Source organism: Callithrix jacchus, chromosome 10, assembly GCF_049354715.1.
Source record: "Callithrix jacchus isolate 240 chromosome 10, calJac240_pri, whole genome shotgun sequence".
Lineage (NCBI taxonomy): Eukaryota > Metazoa > Chordata > Mammalia > Primates > Cebidae > Callithrix > Callithrix jacchus.
Window position 1 is genome coordinate 49,733,664 of NC_133511.1, and position 19,882 is coordinate 49,753,545.

At 35.7% G+C, this 19,882-nt stretch overlaps 1 long non-coding RNA gene across 3 annotated transcripts in view; it reads right to left on the reverse strand.

Moving 5' to 3' along the window:
• Positions 1-6,314: 6,314 nt before the first annotated feature.
• Positions 6,315-19,882, reverse strand: part of LOC118145761 (uncharacterized) — a 42,918-nt gene continuing 29,350 nt past the window's right edge. For all 3 annotated transcript variants that reach the window (XR_013522875.1, XR_013522874.1, XR_013522873.1), the window contains 2 exons: positions 12,631-12,727; positions 6,315-7,202 (listed from right to left, as the gene is read on the reverse strand). This is a non-coding gene — a long non-coding RNA (uncharacterized LOC118145761). The remainder of the gene's footprint in view (positions 7,203-12,630; positions 12,728-19,882) is intronic.

The window sequence follows — 19,882 nt, forward strand, 5'->3', positions numbered from 1 at the left end:
CATTGTTCAACACCCACTTATGAGTGAGAATATGCAGTGTTTGGTTTTCTGTTCTTGTGTCAGCTTGCTGAGAATGATGGTTTCCAGTTTCTTCCATGTTCCTGCAAAGGACACAAACTTACCCTTTTTCATGCCTGCATAGAATTCCATGGTGTATATGTGCCACGGTTTCTTTATCCAGTCTATCGTTGATGGGCATTTGGGTTGGTTCCAAGTCTTTGCTAGTGTGAAGAGAGCTGCAATAAACATGCCTGTGCATGTGTTTACAATAGGATGATTTATAATCCTTTGGGTATATAACCAGTAATGTGTTTGCTGGGTCAAAATCCCAGTAATGGGATTGTTGGGTATTTCTATTTCTAGTTCATTGAGGAATCACCACATTGTCATCACAATGGTTGAACTAATTTACACTCCCACCAATAGTGTAAAAGCATTCCTATTTCTCCATATCCTCTGCAGCATCTCTCGTTTCCTGATTTTTTAATGATCGCCATTCTAACTGGTGTGAGATGGTATCTCAATGTGGTTTTGATTTGTATTTCTCTAATGACCAGTGATGATGAGCTTTTTTTCATGTTTTTGGCTGCATAAATGTTTTCTTTTGAGAAGTGTCTGTTCATATACTTCGCTCACTTTTTGATGGGATGTTATTTTCTTGTAAATTTTTTTTTTTTTGAGATGGAGTTTCGCTTTTGTTACTCAGGCTGGAGTGCAATGGTGCGATCTCGGCTCACAGCAACCTCTGCCTCATGGGTTCAAGCAATTCTCCTGCTTCAGCCTCCTGAGTAGCTGGGATTACAGGCATGCGCCACCGTGCCCAGCTAATTTTTTGTATTTTTAGTAGAGATGGGGTTTCACCATGTTGACCAGGATGGTCTCGATGTCTTGACCTCATGATCCACCCACCTCGGCCTCCCAAAGTGCTGGGATTACAGGCTTGAGCCACCACGCCCGACCTCTTGTAAATTTTTTTATGTTCTCTGTAGATTCTGGATATTAGCCCTTTGTCAGATGGGTAGCTTGCAAAACTTTTTCCCATTCTGTTAGTTGCCAGTTCACTGTATTGATAGTTTCTTTGCTGTGCAGAAGCTCTTGCATTTAATTAGATTGCCTTTTGTCTATTTTGGCTTTTGTTGCCATTGCTTTTAGTGGGTTAGTTGTGAAGTCCTTGCTTATGCCTACATCCTGAGTGATATTGCCTAGGTTTTCTTCTTGAGTTTTTAATGGTGTTAGGTCTCATGTTTAAATCTTTAATCCATCTGGAGTTCATTTTTGTATAAAGTGTAAGGAAGGGATACAGTTTCAGCTTTCTGAATATGGCTAGCCCGTTTTCACAACACCATTTATTAATCAGGGTATCCTTTCCCCCATTGTCTGTTTGTGTCAGGTTTGTCAAAGATCAGATAGTTGTAGTTGTGTGGCATTCTTCTTAAGGCCTCTGTTATGTTTCATTGGTCTATATCTCTGTTTTGGTACCAGTACCATGCTGCTTTGATTACAATAGTCTTGTAATATAGTTTGAAGTCAGGTAGTGTGATGCCTCCAGCTTGTTTTATTTTTGTCTAGGATTGTTTTAGCTATGTGGGCTCTGTTTTGGTTCCATGTGAAGTTTAAGGTGGTTTTTTCCAATTCTGTGAAGAAATTCATTGGTAGCTTGATGGGGATAGCATTGAGTTTATAAATTTCTTTGAGCTATATTGCCATTTTCATGATATTGATTCTTCCTAACCATGAGCATGGAATATTTTTTCATCCATTTGTGTCCTCTCTTGCTTCCTTGAGCAGTGCTTTCTAGTTCTCCTTGAAGAGTTCCTTCACATCCCTTGTTAGTTTTATTTCTGGGTATTTTATTCTCTTTGTAGCAATTGTGAATGGGAGTTCACTCATGATTTGGCTCTCTGTTTGTCTGTTATTGGTGTGTAAGAATGCTTGCGATTTTTGCACATTGATTTTGTATTCTGAGACTGCTGAAGTTGCTTATCAGCTTAAGGAGATTTTGGGCTGAGACAATGAGTTTTTCTAAATATACGATCATGTCACCTGAAAACAGGGACAATTTGACTTCCTCTCTTCCTACTCAAATACTCTTCATTTCTTTCTTGCCTGATTGCCCTAACTTCCAGTACTATATTGAATAGGAGTGGTAAGAGAGGGCATCCTTGTCTTGTGCCAGTTTTCAATAGGAATGCTTCCAGTTTTTTCCCATTTGGTATGACATTGGCTGTGGGTTTGTCATAAACAGATCTTATTATTTTGAGATACATTCCATAGATACCTAGTTTATTGAGAGGTTGCAGCATAAAGGGCTGTTGAATTTTGTTGAAGGCCTTCTCTGCATCTATGGAGATAATCATGTGGTTTTTGTCTTTGGTTCTGTTTATGTGATAGATTATGTTTATACATTTGTGGATGTTGAACCAGACATGCATTCATGAGATGAAGCTAACTCGATTATGATGAATACACTTTCCGATGTGCTGTTGAATTTGGTTTGCCAGTATTTTACTGAAGATTTTTGCATTAATGTTCATCATGGATATTAGCATGAAATTTTCTTTTTTAGTTGAGTATCTACCAGGTTATGGTATGAGGATGATCTTGGTGTCATAAAATGAGTTAGTTCAGAAAACCAACCAGCCATGTTGTGGGAAGATGATTAAACCATTTTGTGCTGAAGTGTAACTCATCTTGCATATATTTAGCACCAGTTTGTTTCTGCTTTTCCTGCTTCGCATATCTCAATCAGCATCACTCTCAGATAACTTAAAACATGTTTGATCCATAAGTACATGATAATACATAACCTCATGTATTAGTCCATTCTTGCATTGCTATAAAAAATATCTAAGACTGAGTAATTTATAAAGAAAAGAGGTTTAGTTGTCTCATAATTCCACATGCTGTACAGCAAGCATGATTCTGGCCTGCAGAGGCCTCAGAAAACTTAGAATCGTGGCAGAAGGCATTAGGGAAGTGGACATATCATATGTGGCTGGAGCAAGACCATGAGAGAGAGGCAGTAGTTGCCACACACTTTACAAATAACCAGATCTCACAATGACTAACTCAAAATACAGCACCAAGTGGGGATGGTGCTAAAGCATTCATGTAAGACCACTATAGCACCATCCCCACTTGGTGCTGTATTTTCTAGACCACTATCATGATACATGACCTTCCACCAGGCTTCACTTTCGGCCTTGGGGATTACAATTCAACATGAGATTTGTGTGGGGACACAGATCCATACCATATTACCTCATATCAGACCAATATATCTACATTAGCAAAAACTGCAATAGTGGGCAAATAAATAAAATAAACTGGTTATTTACCAGTTCTATCTACAACTACTATGGCATCCACTAAGCAATCTTTTACAGGTATAATTGAGGTATTATCTTGAAAATGATATCTGAATGATTAGCGCCATCTGTCAGGATGCATCATATATCTTAAATTAACAATTATTATTTGGTGCTGTATTCCCCATTATGTAGATTCTATGTAGAGAATAATAGAAATATTATTCTATTATATCAACATCACTCTGAGCCATCCACTTGGGAAAATCTATACTTACCCCTCCACAATCCTAGGCTCTGTAAATGTAATGGAGTACTTCCATCTGGGACAGACAGAGTCCCATTAATCTGTAATCTATGGAACAAATATAGTCACTGGAGACTCCTTGTAGCAGGGACTTACAGGGATAGAAATGACAAGAGTTACCATGCCAGCAGGGAAAATTGGCTCTAATTACATTGAAAAGCCAGCACTGGTATTATGAATGGATGTGGTTTGTCACTGTATCAGGAGGTGTTCAGCTTGAGGAGTAGAACCAGTAGGAGATATACCTAGGGAAATCTGTTGCAAGGAATTGGCCTGTATGACTGTGAGGCTGCCTAGGAAAGCATACATTTATAAGGCACATTGTCAGGAAGAGTAGATGGGAACTCTTAAGCATGGTTTACGCTGCTATCTACAAATAGAGTTTCTTCTTTATGGAAGCTTCAGCTGTGCTTTTAATGCCTTTCAATTAATTGAATTAGGACTACCCACATTATTCAGGGCAAACTCTTTTAACTTAAAATAAACATGTGAACTTTAATTACATCTAAAAGTATCTACAAAGGGCCACCTAGAGTAGTGTTTGATTGAGTGACTGAGGACTGTAAATAAGCCAAGTTGACACACCAAAAAATGTATCATAGCCACCCTTATTCCATTTAAGTCTGAGGATTACTAGCTACTAAGTGTTCAAAGCTGTGCCCAGAAATTTCCCTTAGCTAAAGGAAGCTGCTTTGCTGAGATTGTAGCTGTCATCTAATGACTGGTCCTTGTGAGGATATACAGTTTTAGAAGTCCCTGTAGGCAAAAAGTTCTGAGAGAATCCGTAGGAACAAAAGCTTAAAAGATGAAGGGAGCAGGATTAGAAAGAGGAAAGGTTTAACTGCCCTGAATGGACAATAGTGGCCTTAGCCTCCACTGCAGGGAGTCTGTTTCCAAGGGAATTCAACTTATGCTATGTATATAATTTATAGCACAATGTGTATTAAAAATAATTTGGGGTCAGGCATGGTGGCTCACATATATAATCCCAGCATTTTGGGAGGCCAATGTGGGCAGATCATAAGGTCAGGACTTCAAGACCAGTCTGACCAACATGGTGAAACTCCGTCTCTATTAAAAATTTAAAAATTACCCAGGCATTTTGGCGTTTGCCTGTAATCCCAGCTACTCAGGAGGCTGAGGCAGGATAATCACTTGAACCTGGGAGGTGAAGGTTGCAGTGAGCTGAGATTGTACCATGTACTCTAGCCTGGGTGACAGAGTGAGACTCCATCTCAAAAAAAAAAAAAAAATTTGGTCCCCTTCCACATTCACCCATCAAATAATTTAAGAGGTGGAATAATGGACTGCTAGTTTAACTGCAATCAGAAACATAATGAGCACTATTCCAGTGAATAATTGGAGAAAAAATTAAGTTTCTACAATAACAACAAAATCCACAAATGCTGAGTTAGTCCCTACCTGTGTAATTGCTAGTATTTGAGATTTTTCCATTCCAGCCAATGTTGTTCCCCAGCAGAGTGGCCTTGATGGGAGTATTTGTTCACAAACACTCTTATCTCAGCTGTCAGTGTTTTTTGTTAATGTAGTCATACCCTTACTCTCTGTCCTATCTGATTATATGTTAATGTTTCTGCATGTATCTAATATCTCCTCTCATATTTGTCATTAACCCTGCCTTTTTGCTGTTGCCATATTTCTCTTAGAATTTTTTGCTGCTGATAAAGCTACCTCCTAGCATAACATGCATAATGCTTGTGTCAGGAAAAGTTGATTCTGAAGTCACCATCCAGAAATGAGTCACCTGTCATCATTGATAGGGTCTTGCCCTGCTCCAGGTTCCAGAAGTGAGTACCGTAACACAACTATTTTTATAAGGGTATTTTCTGTCCTTCCAAAAAGAGATGTGACTTGGGAAATGTCTTAGCTTAGGGAAACCTGCTTCTCAATGCTTCCTACTCTCCTCTGTTCACATGGAGGAAAAGCTCCATTAAATAAAAAATATCCACTCTCTTATTTATGAGGGTTTCTATTTCTGTAAATCTCACTTTTCAATGTCAGAAGATAGGAAAATGTGTTTATGTAGTGTGCACAGCTGAGGCGTTTCTGGTTGACTTATCTGTGGCAGGTATCTCAGGTGGTCCACTTAAATACAAAATAAACACACTTAATCACAAGATGCATGCATTTCATGATAATTCTTCAAATATTTTTTACCATAAGGAAATGAAAATAATAAATTAAATAGTGATTAGGTTACTTATTCGCTCTATGGTTTACGATGAGTTCATTTACTCAGTTTCTTATCTTTGAGATAATGGTAATAATACTTTTGTGACCTTTACATCAGATCATGTATATAATAAAATTCTGTAAAGTTTTATGAATCATTTGTATTGTTACCATATGAGTAGTTTGTATTATTACCATATTTGAATAGTTTGTATTATTACCATGTTTGTTGAGTGACAAGTAATAGAGGCCTGCAGTTTCCTAAGGTGCTGGATATAGTACTGATTCAGGCTAAATTGAAGAGCAAATGGAGAATAATGTTTGTGAAGGCTTATGAAAAAGAAAAACAAGCCATTTTTTTTTAAACAAAAGCTCTGAATTGATGAGATTAACAAACCTGTTAAGGAAGAAAGCCTCAGAGGTTTACAAGTTTTTTCACCTTTTTAAGAATCTGGGCCAGTAGATTCCTATAAATAAATAACTAGCTCAACAATGAATAAGTGCTGTGATGTTGTAAATGAAATCAGATAATATATTCACTTTCTAAAAATAATTTTAAAACCCATAGTATAATTCCCAATTTGAACTTGAGAGTAAACCACAGGGTAACTCTTTGTGGAGTACCTACAGAAGAATAAGGCAGACAGGCCATAAAGAAAAAGCCCAGCTGAATGATTTCCCTAGCAACAATCTATAAAAGCAATTTCTCCCTCTTCTGCTGTTTTACTTTGAAAAGTAAAAAAGAGTAAACTATAACATTTATATCTGAAAGTTAACAGAATTTAATCTGAGCTTGATTCATTATGACAGACAGTGGGTGGTATAAATACCAGGAAAGATGCTATATTCATGCAATCTGACAAATTCTTAGCTTTGCTTCCAAGCTCAGATGTCTCTCAAGCTGCCTGGCACATCTCTTCACTGGGGGTTTCAGCCATATGTGTCCCTCTCCAGTAAGTTCAGGAAAGATCTGCCCTGTCATTCATGAATAAAGATAAGTACTCTCATATAATTTACTTCCACCAATGCAATTTATCAGTCCATCCTAAATAGAGTAGCCATTTATTGTGTTCTTACAAAACTATTGACCCATTATATAAATCATATATGCATTCTTCAGGCATAAGGCCATGTCTTATAGTTTCCATGATGCAATGTTATATTTCCTTTACTCAAATAAATAATGAAAAGGAACAGAGGGCAAATCTTTATTTAAAAGCCATTATAAGGAAACAACCAATCCATTTGAATAGTTAATATGGCATAGGGTTTTTTTCTTGCTGAACTCTAAGTCGTAGGTGTCCTCAAAGTCACAATGCCTTCAGGATAAATTTGTAATTTTTGAAGTTACCATTCTAATGCAGCTCCATCAGGACAAGTAAGTAGGTGCTTTCCTGGAAATACACATGAAGAAGCAATGATTTGCTCTTATTAAGAAGAGCTATAGAATTTCAAGCAAGAAGGTGTTCTTTTATTTATTTCTGAATAGTTTTAGGTAATATTTGGGAAACCAATATTAACTTCCATAAAATACCCATAAGACTTGTCAGAAAATTATACCATTAAAATTGCTTTAGCTGGGAAGAGTTGTTAAGAAAGGAAAAGAAAATTATAGGCTAATAATTAATATTACATGTAGAAGCTTCAGGGAACTATAAAGTAGATTTTATAGAGCTTGGAGAAAATCTTCCACCACGACAATTACCATGAAGAGTTTTATGACAATATGACACCAAGTTGTAAACTCCTCAAGAGCAGAGACCTTGAAAAGTGACCTAAATGCTTCTCAAACTGCTTAAGCTGAGCTGGGTTCCCTATTGTTCTCAGAGCAGTCATCATAAAGCCATGTCTGGCCATTCCTTGGTGACGTACCTTCTTAACATTTTGGTTATATCCAGTGTGAAGAAGATTTAACTAAAGACTGCCATTCCTCCACCTTTAAACAAATGCACTGTCAAAGAGAGATTCTTCTCAGAAATCTTTAGCCATCTCCTTTTCTAGCCTCAGTTCAAGGGCATAACTTGGCTCTCTCATTCATAAACTATAGCTCACAAACATCTCCTTTCATATATAATTCAGAACTAATGTACAGACCTTCCCTCTCTAAACCACAAGACATAAGATAATTCTATTCAACTCATCTCAGTACAATCTGTGATTCATGGACAGCCCCTGTGTTTGTTGTTGTTGTGTTTGTTGCTTTTGTTCTTGTGTTGACCCAGTGTTGAGGCCCTCCTTAGTGGCTGGTCAGTACTCTTTCTGAGGAGCTGATTAAGACCACACCATGGAATATTATGCAGCAATCAGAAATGATGAGTTCGTGTCGTTTGTGGGGACATGGATGAATCTGGAGAACATCATTCTCAGCAAACTGACACAAGAACAGAAAATGAAACACCGCATATTCTCACTCATAGGTGGGTGATGAAAAATGAGAACACATGGACACAGAAAGGGGAGTGCTAAACACTGGGGTCTATTGGGGGGAAAAGGGGAAGGCCAGTGGGAGGGGGAGGTGGGGAGGGATAGCCTGGGGAGAAACGCCAAATGTGGGTGAAGGGGTGAAAGCAAACAGAACACACTGCCATGTGTGTACCTATGCAACTGTATTGCATGCTCTGCACATGTACCCCAAAACCTAAAATGCAATAAAAAAATAAGGAAATAAATAAATAAACCCACTTGTTCTGAATACACACACACACACACACACAAAAGACCACACCCCAACCACTTCCTTCTCACAATCCAGGCTACTATGTACGAGATCGAATCTTCTTAGGTCTACCCGCCAGACAACCAGAGACAACCCTTATGCCCAAAAGCCAGAGGAAGTATTGAAATTAGCCAGTCTACAGGGTGCCTGAAAAACCTAGCTAACTCTTACCCCATGTGCCATACATAGCTACCTCCTACTGTTCCGACATGCTATTATCCCATCCTCAGGTAGAAACTCCTGTGTGGCCCTGCCTGGAAGCTTTCTTTCCCTTGGTGCTGTAACTAACAAAGAATTCTGCCCTTAATCTATCCAAGTGTCATTGTGTTGTGTCTTGCCATCAAAAGAATCTTTAAATATTATGATATATACCCTGTGATCAGCATTATAACCTCCAATTTAAAAGCAGCCCTTCCACTGTCCATAATCCAGCAGGATCATCACCCAGTATTCTACTTCCAACCAGAAATTCCATAACATTAAGTGTGTTCACATTATGTATACAATATTTTCTTATATGAAATGTTTACTTGCCATATATTGCTGATTTTTATTCATTATCATTCTTAAAAGCTGTAGCCTATTAATAAATAAAGACAATTTTCTCAGTAAATACAAAGATATTAACTGGGTGGTTTATTTTTGGAAGACTTTTTCTAAACTTATTACATGGCACTGCTATATATTAATAATTGCTTTTCCCTGGCGTGTGTTTCTTCATTATAGTTTTACTGCTGTTTCTTCTTATTTCTAATCTGATGGGTATCAAAGATGTCATTTTCATAAATCATTTATTAAGTATCATTCTCATTCAACAACTACTAAATATTTATTATGTGCCAAACACTTTGCTAAATGAGAGATACAACATTAAAAAACAGACCATCATCCTGCTAACTCTAAACTGCTAAACATTTTAGAGTCTGATGAAAAAGTCAAGGATTTATTACCAATATGCATTGGATTAGAGATAGCATCTCCCTCACCTCTTAACTTGCTTCTACAGAATTCCTAAATAAACAATCTTATTCTATTCTCCCCTAAGGAATATTTTCATATTCTCATTCATTTATTCATTGTCTTTTCTCAAAGAGGTTCTGATAAGCATGTTTTTTTCATACTAATACAACATTGCTTTTCTCTGAAACCTCTGTGAATTTATGGTTCTGCTGATATCTCCTGTGAATTTTTATTTTCTGATTTCATTAATTTTTTTTCTGTCTGAAGTTACCTTTCTTCTATGTTCTATTTCCACATGTTCAAATTCTGCAAGACTTCAAATATGTAGAAAAAAACATTTACTTATAATTCCTCACATTTGCCCAAATGTCACACATAGACTGAAAAAATTTTAATCATTCTTCTGAAAACCATGATTATAATTTATGTGATATATAATATACCAATAACAGCCTACTGTTTAAGTTAAATTCTAGTTTTCCATTGGCGTGGTGTAGGTATGTCCATGTGTACGTGTCTTATATAGCATATCTGACTGCAAGGGCAAGATTTGTCTAATTCTCTGTTTCTTCCATGTGGAAGATACATTCAGTGACAGAGAGTTCAATGTCTTATTTTAAATTTATTTGGTACTAAATATATGTTTGTCACACAGACATGAAGATGACATCCTGTGTTTATATCAAATTGGATATAAACATAAGATGTGGCCATTCATCTCAATCCCTATGGCTATATTTTCAACAAACAAAAATGTTCACTTCTCTCTGAATTGTGTTGGTTATTTACATCTTTTTGCACAAAGAGAAATGTTTATTTCTCTCTGACCAATGTTAATTATTTACATATGTCTTACATATGTTCATACCCATATTAAAAATTCAAATAAACTAATATTTAACCTATTTTGTAACTTCTACTCTTCTGTTCTCATTTTTTTCAATAAAATTTTTCAAAGAGACAAATCTCCTCTTTGAAAATTATAAGTTAGAAATTATACTGAATTTATCCAGTGAACTATTATATAGCTATTTAAACTTATGGTTAGTATACCTATGCAGCAGCATAACATGTGCTTAAGATATTCTAATTAATGAAATATCATCATGTGCTCTGTTACCACTGTAGAGAAATTGCCTGAGAAAAAAATTTGGAAGAAAACACTCATATTTTATTAATACATATTTAAATGGTGGATGTATGGGTAGTTTTTCATGCCTTTCCTTATTTTGGAATATTTGTGGTGGAATATTACTTTTATATTTAGAAAAACAAATGTTAAAGTAATAGTAATGCAGTCTTACTGTGAAATATGAACCAATTTACTTTTCAAAACACTAAATCTTTTCACAAAAAAACACAATAGCTAAAGAGTTCAGGAAGTAAAATAATGGTTTTACTAAATTGACCTTAAGTGCAGGCCAATTTATAAATGGCTTGAAGAGTTTAAATTTATAGGTGGTCTCCTTATTCCAATACCTGATTCTACATTAGCTTTTTCTCCTGAATAAATTTCTCAAGTGTATTTTAGAGATTGCAACTAACACTTCTGTTTATATTGTAGAGAACCCCAGGTCATCAGAATATTGCTATGATATAATGCAAATATGCTCCAGTCTCAGCAGCAGAACATTTTAGTCATTACACCATGAGGCTTATTTTGGAAACCAGTAATATTTATTCTTGACCTATGTAAATAAATTTTGGATTGCTTCTAACTGTGGCCTAATGACTGCATAGGGTTCCCAAGAGTTTCAGTAATGTATATTCAAGGAAAGAAAAAAAATCACTATTAATTGTGCTGGCAACATAAATAAATGTAATATGCCCCATTATTAAACTCAAATTAAATAACAATCTTGAGATACATCAGAGCACTCTAATTGAAATTCAGCCACTACATACCAATTTACCCCACAGATGCACTACATTTAGGGAATGGTATCAGGGATACAGAAATAGAAAGTTACTCTGTGTGTGTTTGTGTGTGTGTCCACATTAGACACACTTACACAGATATATAATAAAATATGACTATTATATATATATGTCTATATAAAATGTACATACAACATATAATAAACATATATATGCTAAATTTTACTTAATTATTTGTTTTTTTATAATCTCCCTAAATTCTTATTAATAACCTCTGATACTATAATTTCTATCTCTGTTTCCTAAAAATAGAAATATGTAAAAAGCCTGAAGGCACAATAAAAACAGCTCTCAGCCTGTTCAGCTCCCCTTGCTCAGTCTTTACTCTGGTTAATTATGCAATATTAGAATATTTAGTCAGTATTCTATAGATATATAGAACCAATAGATATGGACACCTACACCCTCACACACACACACACACACACACACGCACACACACACATGTATATACATACACAAACACACACACATATACATATACATATGTGTGTATATATATACACACACACATATATAGACATACACATGTGTATATATATGTCTATATATGTGTGTGTGTATATATATATATGTGTGGGGGTGTGTGTCCAATGGAACCAATAGATATGGACATATATATATACATATATATACACACACATATACCCATACATACATATGTGTGTGTTGTCTCTCTCTCCCCTCCCATTCTCCTCTCTCTTTGTATATATAAATCTACATATATATATCTCTCTCTCTTTCTTTCTATATCTATCTATATATATCTGTATAGATATACACAGATATACAGATACACAGATATCTATATAGATATCTCTCTCTCTCCTCCCACTCCTCTCTTTCTCTATATATCTATATCTATATGGATCTATATAGATCTATATTTCTATATATCTATATCTATATGGATCTATATAGATCTATATCTCTATATATCTATATCTATATAGAGAAAGAGAGGAGTGGGAGGAGAGAGAGAGACAGAGACAGAGATACGTCTTTTAAAGAATTGACTCCCATGACTATGGAGGCTGGGAAGTCCCAAGATCTGCACCTGCCAAGCTAATGACCCAAGAGAACTGAGAGTATAAGTTCTCATTCAAGTCCTATTGCTTAAGGATCAGGAGAGGTGCATTAGTACATTCTCACACTGCTTTGAAGAAATACCTGAGACTGGAGAATTTATTAATGATTAATTGACTCACAGTTCTTCATGGTTGGGAAGGCCTCAGGAATCTTACAATCATGGTAGAAGGTGAAGCAAACACATCCTTCTTCACGTGGTGGCAAGAAGGAGAAGTGCTGAGTAAATGAGAGAAAAGCCTCTTATAAAATCATTGGATCTCCTGAGAACCCACTCACTATCATGAAACTAGCGTGAAGGTAACTGCCCTCATGATTCAGTTACCTCCCACTGGGTCCCTCCCACAAGTGGAGATTATGGGAACTATAATTCAAGATGAGATTTGGATGGGAACACAGCCAAACCATATCATTTTACTTCTGGTCCCTCCAAAACCTTATGTCTTTGTATTTCAAAACACAATTAATGTCTTACCAACAGTCTCCCAACATCTTAATTAATTCCAGCATTAACCAAAAAGTCCAAGTCCAAAGTCTCATCTGAGATGAGGCAAGTCCCTTCTGTATATGAACCAGTAAAATCATAAGCAAGTTAGTTACTTCCTAGATACAATGACAGTACAGACATTGGGTAAATACACTCAATCCCAATGGGAGAAGTTGGCCAAAATATAGGGGCTACAGCCCCATGCACATCTGAAATCCAGTGAGGCAGTAAATAAATTTTAAAGCTTTGAAATAATCTCCTTTGACTCACTTTCTCACAGCCAGGTTACCCTGATGCAAGAGGTGGGTTCTCATAGCTTTGGACACCTCCACTCCCGTGACAGCAAGGTACAGCGCCCTCTTGGCTGCTTTCATGGGCAGGCATTGTGTGTCTGTGGTTTTTCCAGGTGTGGTGCAAGCTATCAGTGGATCTACAGATCTGGGGTCTGGAGGATGGTGGCCCTCTTCTCACAGCTCCACTAGGCAGTGCCCCAGTGAGGACTCTGTGTGGCCATGCCAACTCCACTTTCCCTTCTGCGCTGCCCTAACAGAGATTCTGCATAAGGGCTCTGCCTCTGCAGCAAACTTCTGCCTGGACATCCAGGCATTTTCATACATCCTCTGAAATCTAGGCAGAGATTCCCAAAACTCAATTCTTAAATTCCGTGCACCCAGAGGCTCAACACCACATAGAAGCTGCCAACACTTGGGGCTTGCACCCTCCAAAGCCATGGCCTGAGCTGTACCTCAGCCCCTTTTAGCCACAGCTGGAGCAGCTGGGAAAAAGAGCACCAGGTCCCAATGCTGCACACAGCAGAGGGGTCCTTGGTCTGGATCATGAAACCATTTTTCCTCATTGGCCTTCAGGCCTGTGATGGGTGGGGCTGCCAAAAAGATCTCTAATATGCCTTGTAGATATTTTCCCCATTGTTTCTGTCATTAATATTGGGCTCTTTGTTACTTATGCAAATTTATGCACTGGGCTTGAATTTCTCCTTAGAAAATGGGGTTTTATTTTCTATTGCATTATTAGCCTGCAAATTTGCCACACATTAATGTTCTGCTTCTTATTGAATACTTTGCTGTTTAGAAATTTCTTTGGCCAGATGCCCTAAATTTTCTCGCTGAAGTTCAGAATTCCACAGATTTCTAGAGCAGGGGGAAAATGCTGCCAGTCTCTTTGCTAAAGCATAACAAACATCATGTTTATTCCAGTTCCCAAAAGCTTATTCATCTTCATCTGATGCCACCTCAGCCTGGAATTCATTGTCCATGTAATTACCAGCATTTTGGTCGAAGCCATTTAACTAGACTCTAGGAAATTCCAAACTTTCCCACACATTCCTGTCTTCTTCTGAGCCCTCCAAACTGTTCTAATCTCTGCCTCTTACCCAGCTCCAAAGTCACTTCCATATTTTCTGGTATCCTTAAGGCAACACCTCTCTCTCTCTCTGTAGTACCAATTTAGTGTATTAGTCCATACTTATACACTGCTATGAAAAAACACCTGAGACTGGGTGATTTATAAAGGAAAAAAGTTTAATTGACTCACAATTCTGCATGGTTTGGGAGGCCTCAGGAAAGTTATAATTATGATCATGCAAAAATAAACATGTCCTTCTTCACATGGTAGAAGAAAGGAGAAGTGCCAAGCAAAAGAGGAGGAAACTCCTTTTAAAACTGTTAAATCTTGTGAGAACTCACTATCACAAGAACAGCATGGAGATAACCACCCATAATGTTTCAATTATCTCCCACTGGGCCCCTCCTATTACATGTGGGGATTATGGAAACTACAATTCAAGATGAGATTTGGGTGAGGACACAGCCAAACCATATCAATAGCTGATGGCATAAGTTTCAGTCTGAGGACAAGAGAAAATAAAAGTCCCAGCTCAACCATTAAATCAGTGCCATTCTCTGTTATTTAGCCTTTTTGTTGGATTTAGACCTTCAAAAGGGAGGGTAATCTGCTTTACTCAGTCTACTAATTTAAATGTTAACCTCATCCAAAGCACCCTGTCAGACATACCCAAAATAAGATATGAGAAAATATCTTGGCACCCTGTGGCCCAGTTAAATGGGCCCAAATAGCTAATCATCACAATCAGAATCTAGGCTTTTAAACCTTTGATTACGACCATTATGTACCTATTATATTTGAGACCAATGGCTTTGACTATTATTTGACCATTGTTCATAAAATTATTGATTTGGAGCAAAAGTTAGCAACTGTACGTAGGAACAGAATTTTGCTCCCTTGTTGACAGTCAGATTCTACGTGCATTCTGACTCCTCTTGCTCCTGCCTGCTGAGTGTAAGCATTCCATTGCATACTGCTGAGTAGTGTCAGAAGGAATGACCCAGAGATTTTTGTGCACCACTAAAATTATTTTAGTAAGAATTTGACAGCTTCCATAGCAGTGTATGTTATAACCTTAACCCATAATTCACCATCTTTATTTCCTCTTCTAAACTATAATTTTGTGGGACGAAGCCTGAAAGAGACCAATTCAAGAACTGAGTCTGATAACTGAGTAAAATAGGCTACATTTAATGTTAGAGGAAATAAGGAGAACTTATACTGTGCATGAACAGACAGAAACTTACATGAAAGTCATGTATGGTAGGCAGATCACTACATAAATTCAGATTGAGGGATCAAGAGGATTATAATAGTCCAATCACCTCAAGATTACAGGACCTAACTCCACTAACACTAAATTGGTGCTCCAGTTAATGATCTGATAATCTTAATTTAAAAATAAAATAAAGAAAGAAATGTGCATGTGGTGGTTCATGAAAATACTAGCACTTATATGTTGATTTAAAGTTACAGAAAATATTTAGAGGTAAGAACTTTTTATAGTTGTAGATATAATTAACCATTGACGTTCAACTCTGTTTATTGGCAATATGAGTAGTTACAATGCAAAATTAATGCCATTAGTTAAATAGAAGTCTTGGGGAAATATTTATTTTTATGTTAATTCCCACCTAAATCTAGGAAGGAAACAAGGCTTGCTTTAATTGACATAATAACGCCTATGTTTGAACTTAATCACTTAATGGAAACAATTTTCTTTAGTTACTATTTTTCAATAATTTTAAGTTAATTTTGAGAAGTAAAAGAAATGCAAAATGTGAAATCATTATTATGTTTCGCAGTTGAAAGAGCAGTGTCTATGTCATAAGGAAACAAACAAAACAAAAATATAATCTTGGCCATTTACATCAAATGAATCACCTGTTTTTTTGTATTAAGTGAATCGTTTTGCTGCTTGGTCCTTCTGTGGCCATGCTTGATACAACCATAGTACATCTGCTTTCCATTGTGGTAAACTAGTGTTTCTGAATCCAATACAGTGGTGAGTATAAGTATTAGTACCTTGAAAATGAGTAGGGCTTCATAATTTTCAAGGTAAATAAGACAAATGTGTATGTTTTTAGTATACAAATGAAGTAGCAGAGCATTCAGGAGAGACCTTTCAATTTTAAGTTAGTAAAGGCATATTCTTGTCATGGTTGTTCTATAATTTGACATTTTGACACCAAACTATTATTTTTGTCTTGCCCAGACCCTCACGCTTTCTCATTGATAAAATGTAGGGTAATGGTTCTCCAAGTGGACACTTGAAGATATCAAAACCTTTCAAAGGGCATGTGAGATTTGAAGCATTTTTAGAATAGTACTAAAATATTATTTGCTCTTTAAAAATTTTGTTAGCATTTGTACTGATGCAGAAACAATGATGAGTAAGGATATTGGTACTTTTTAAAAATTTTGTTAGCATTTATGCTGATGATGCAGAAACAATGATGAGTAAGGATATTGGTACAAGTCAAGGAAATGGCACCCAACCATACTTGTAGTTGTGGTTTTCACCATCATGTTCTTGGTGAAGTAATAAGAAGTACTCAGCTTTTAAATCTGGACTCTTACATACATAATTTATTTTAATATTCTGCATGATGAAATGGTAAGTACACATAAAACCCTTTTGTTTTACACCGAAGTCTGAGGACTCTCTTAAGGAGAAGCAATTGGCACGTCCTACTGTGCAAGCTAAACTAGCTGCTTTATTCAGGGAACACAATTTTTACTTGAAAGAACAGACAGACAAACTATAGTTATTCAAACTGTGAATTTTGATAGATATTGTCTCGAAAATCAACAAAGTAAAACCATTACCACAAGAAAAACAGTTAACCATATTTGTTCCTAGAAATTTTGTATTTTACATTATACATTTTTTATTTTATGTTAAAATATTTGCTACATTAAATTAACGTTTTCAAGCAAAAATTAGAATGTTGGAAAAGCTGTACTTGCTACCATGATCTTGACATCTTTTCAATAAAGACTTTTCATGGTAGATAAACAGCAATATTAATTATGAAACATTGTATAATAAACTGGGTAATATTTGGAAGCTCTGCATCACTACACCAAATAATATTATTTACATTATCTATGCATGTTACACAATCATTTACATGAGAAAAACAAATGTTTTTTGATGAAAAAAATATCAAATATATATTGATATGCTTTCCAATTATACTTTGAAATTAAACACTAGTTGAGTTTTGGTATAATATTTAAAATAATATTTATATATATCTCAAAATGCTATTTAAAAATCTCACATTTCAAACTGTATACTTGGATGAGACCAGATGTCTTCACATATGTCAATCAAATCTACATTCTGATAAATTTAATGGCAAAGTGGATACAAGTATTCCTCTTTCTTATAAAGCCAGACATTAGTGATTAACAAAAATGAGAAAGTGTGTCTCTTTTCTCACCATACTATATTGGAAAATATTTATTATCAAAATGCGTTATTTACATTAACAGGTTAACAGGCTTACATAAACAGTTTTATCAAGAGTTAGCAAACTACAGTTCATAGAACAAACCCGGCCTAAAGGTCTGATCTAGCTTCTTGCCTATTTTCGTTAATAAATATATTTTAAACACAGTCACATTCATTGTTTTATAAATTGTCCTTGATTATTTTTGTTCTACAGCAGTAGAATTGAATAATAACAAAAAAAAATTGCTCAAAAAGCCTAAAGTACTTATTATATGGCCATTCACAGAAAAAGTGTGTGGTTTCCAGAGTTATTTATTATTATTTTAAAATAAATCAAGAAAAGTTTTAAAATTATCTGATATAAATTCCAAGATGGCAAATTTCAAGTGATATAACCAGATATATTCTTTGGCATTCTCAGTATTTTTAAGACCATATAACAGCCCTAGAAACCCAAAGATTGAAAACCACTGATCTTAGCAACTAGAATAAATGTTAGCTTTTTGAAACATAATGGTTGCTCAGTAGCCACTAGCTTTCTTTCCAAAAGCATTTAAATGTCCTTAGGCTCACTACTCTTTGACAGGAACCCACTCCTCCTCTCTGGCTGTCCTAACATAACTGTCTGAATTTTCAGGTTCCAGAGACCTTTTCTTTTTCTTGTCCCTTTGGGTCTTAGCATGGTAGCAGCTCTGTTGTTATTTGTTCACAGTCCTGTGCTCCCTTCCAGTATCTCTGAATGCTACCCGCCACTGTGCTGTTAACTTCTTTGATGGTAATCTCATCTTGAATTACTCCAATTTGAGTGTGGGACTCCTGCTAAGAGTCATACAGTCATACCTCACTTAACAACTGAATACAGTCTGAAAACTGTGTTATTAGGCTGTTTTGTCATTGTGTGAACACCATCGGGTATACTTATACAAATCTAAGTGGCATACCCTGCTACTTCCCTACACTATATGGTGTAGATTATTGATTCTAAGCTATAAACATGTACAGCACCTTACTATATTAAAATCATAGGCAATTGTAACATGACGGTAAGTATGTGTGTATATAAACATATCTAACCACATAAAAAGTACAGTAAAAATATGGTATTGTAATACCACTTATGGTGCCACTGTCAAATATGTATTTTGTCATTGATGGAAACATTGTTATGTGGCACATTATATATATACACTTGCATACATGCAATGTACATGTGTGTGTATAAGCAGATGTGTATATACAACACAATATAGACCTCTTAATTTGCACTTAACAGAAATAGAAAATGACACACACAAAGGTTGAATAGTTACTTCCAGGGCACTAAGTTAGCACATGCAAAATCTATTTTATTACAAGCAGTCTCGCTGCAGAGCCTAATTAACCTCTTAAATAATTTTTATTCTATTAAACCAAAGTCTTATTGATATATCAATCATATTATTACCTTTAGAAATAAATTACTAATTGTATTTGTTTATGATCATAGGATTAGCTGCATCAACATACACCAACAACTCATAACTCTATTTTTAATCACACAGCATGTTTGCTGTTATGGCTTTTTTTTTTTTTTTACCACGTATTACCCACCAGTAGTATAATATAGCAAAAAGAAGGAAAAAAAGAAAAGAAAGAAAAGAGCTACTAACATAAATTACTTCAACATAAATTATGATATGTGCAATAAAATATCTATTTTTATGGCTTGATAAGGCACTTACAATTTATTGTTTGGCATCAATGGAAACTTTCTACTCAATATAGTACTTCAACTTATATAAGCATTCCCCATTTTATTGTGTTTTACTTTATTGTGCTCCACAGATACTTCATTTTTTACAAATTGAGGGATCTGTGTTGACTCTTTGTCAAGCAAATGTCTTGGCACCATTTTCACAATAATCAGTGCTTACTTTGTTTCTATTCCACATTTTGATATTTCTCACAATATTTTGAACTTTATTATTACCTCTGTTATGGTGATATGTCATCTTTGATGTTATTATTATAATTGGTTTTGGGTGCCATGAACTGCACCCATGTAAAATAGCAAACTTACAATGTT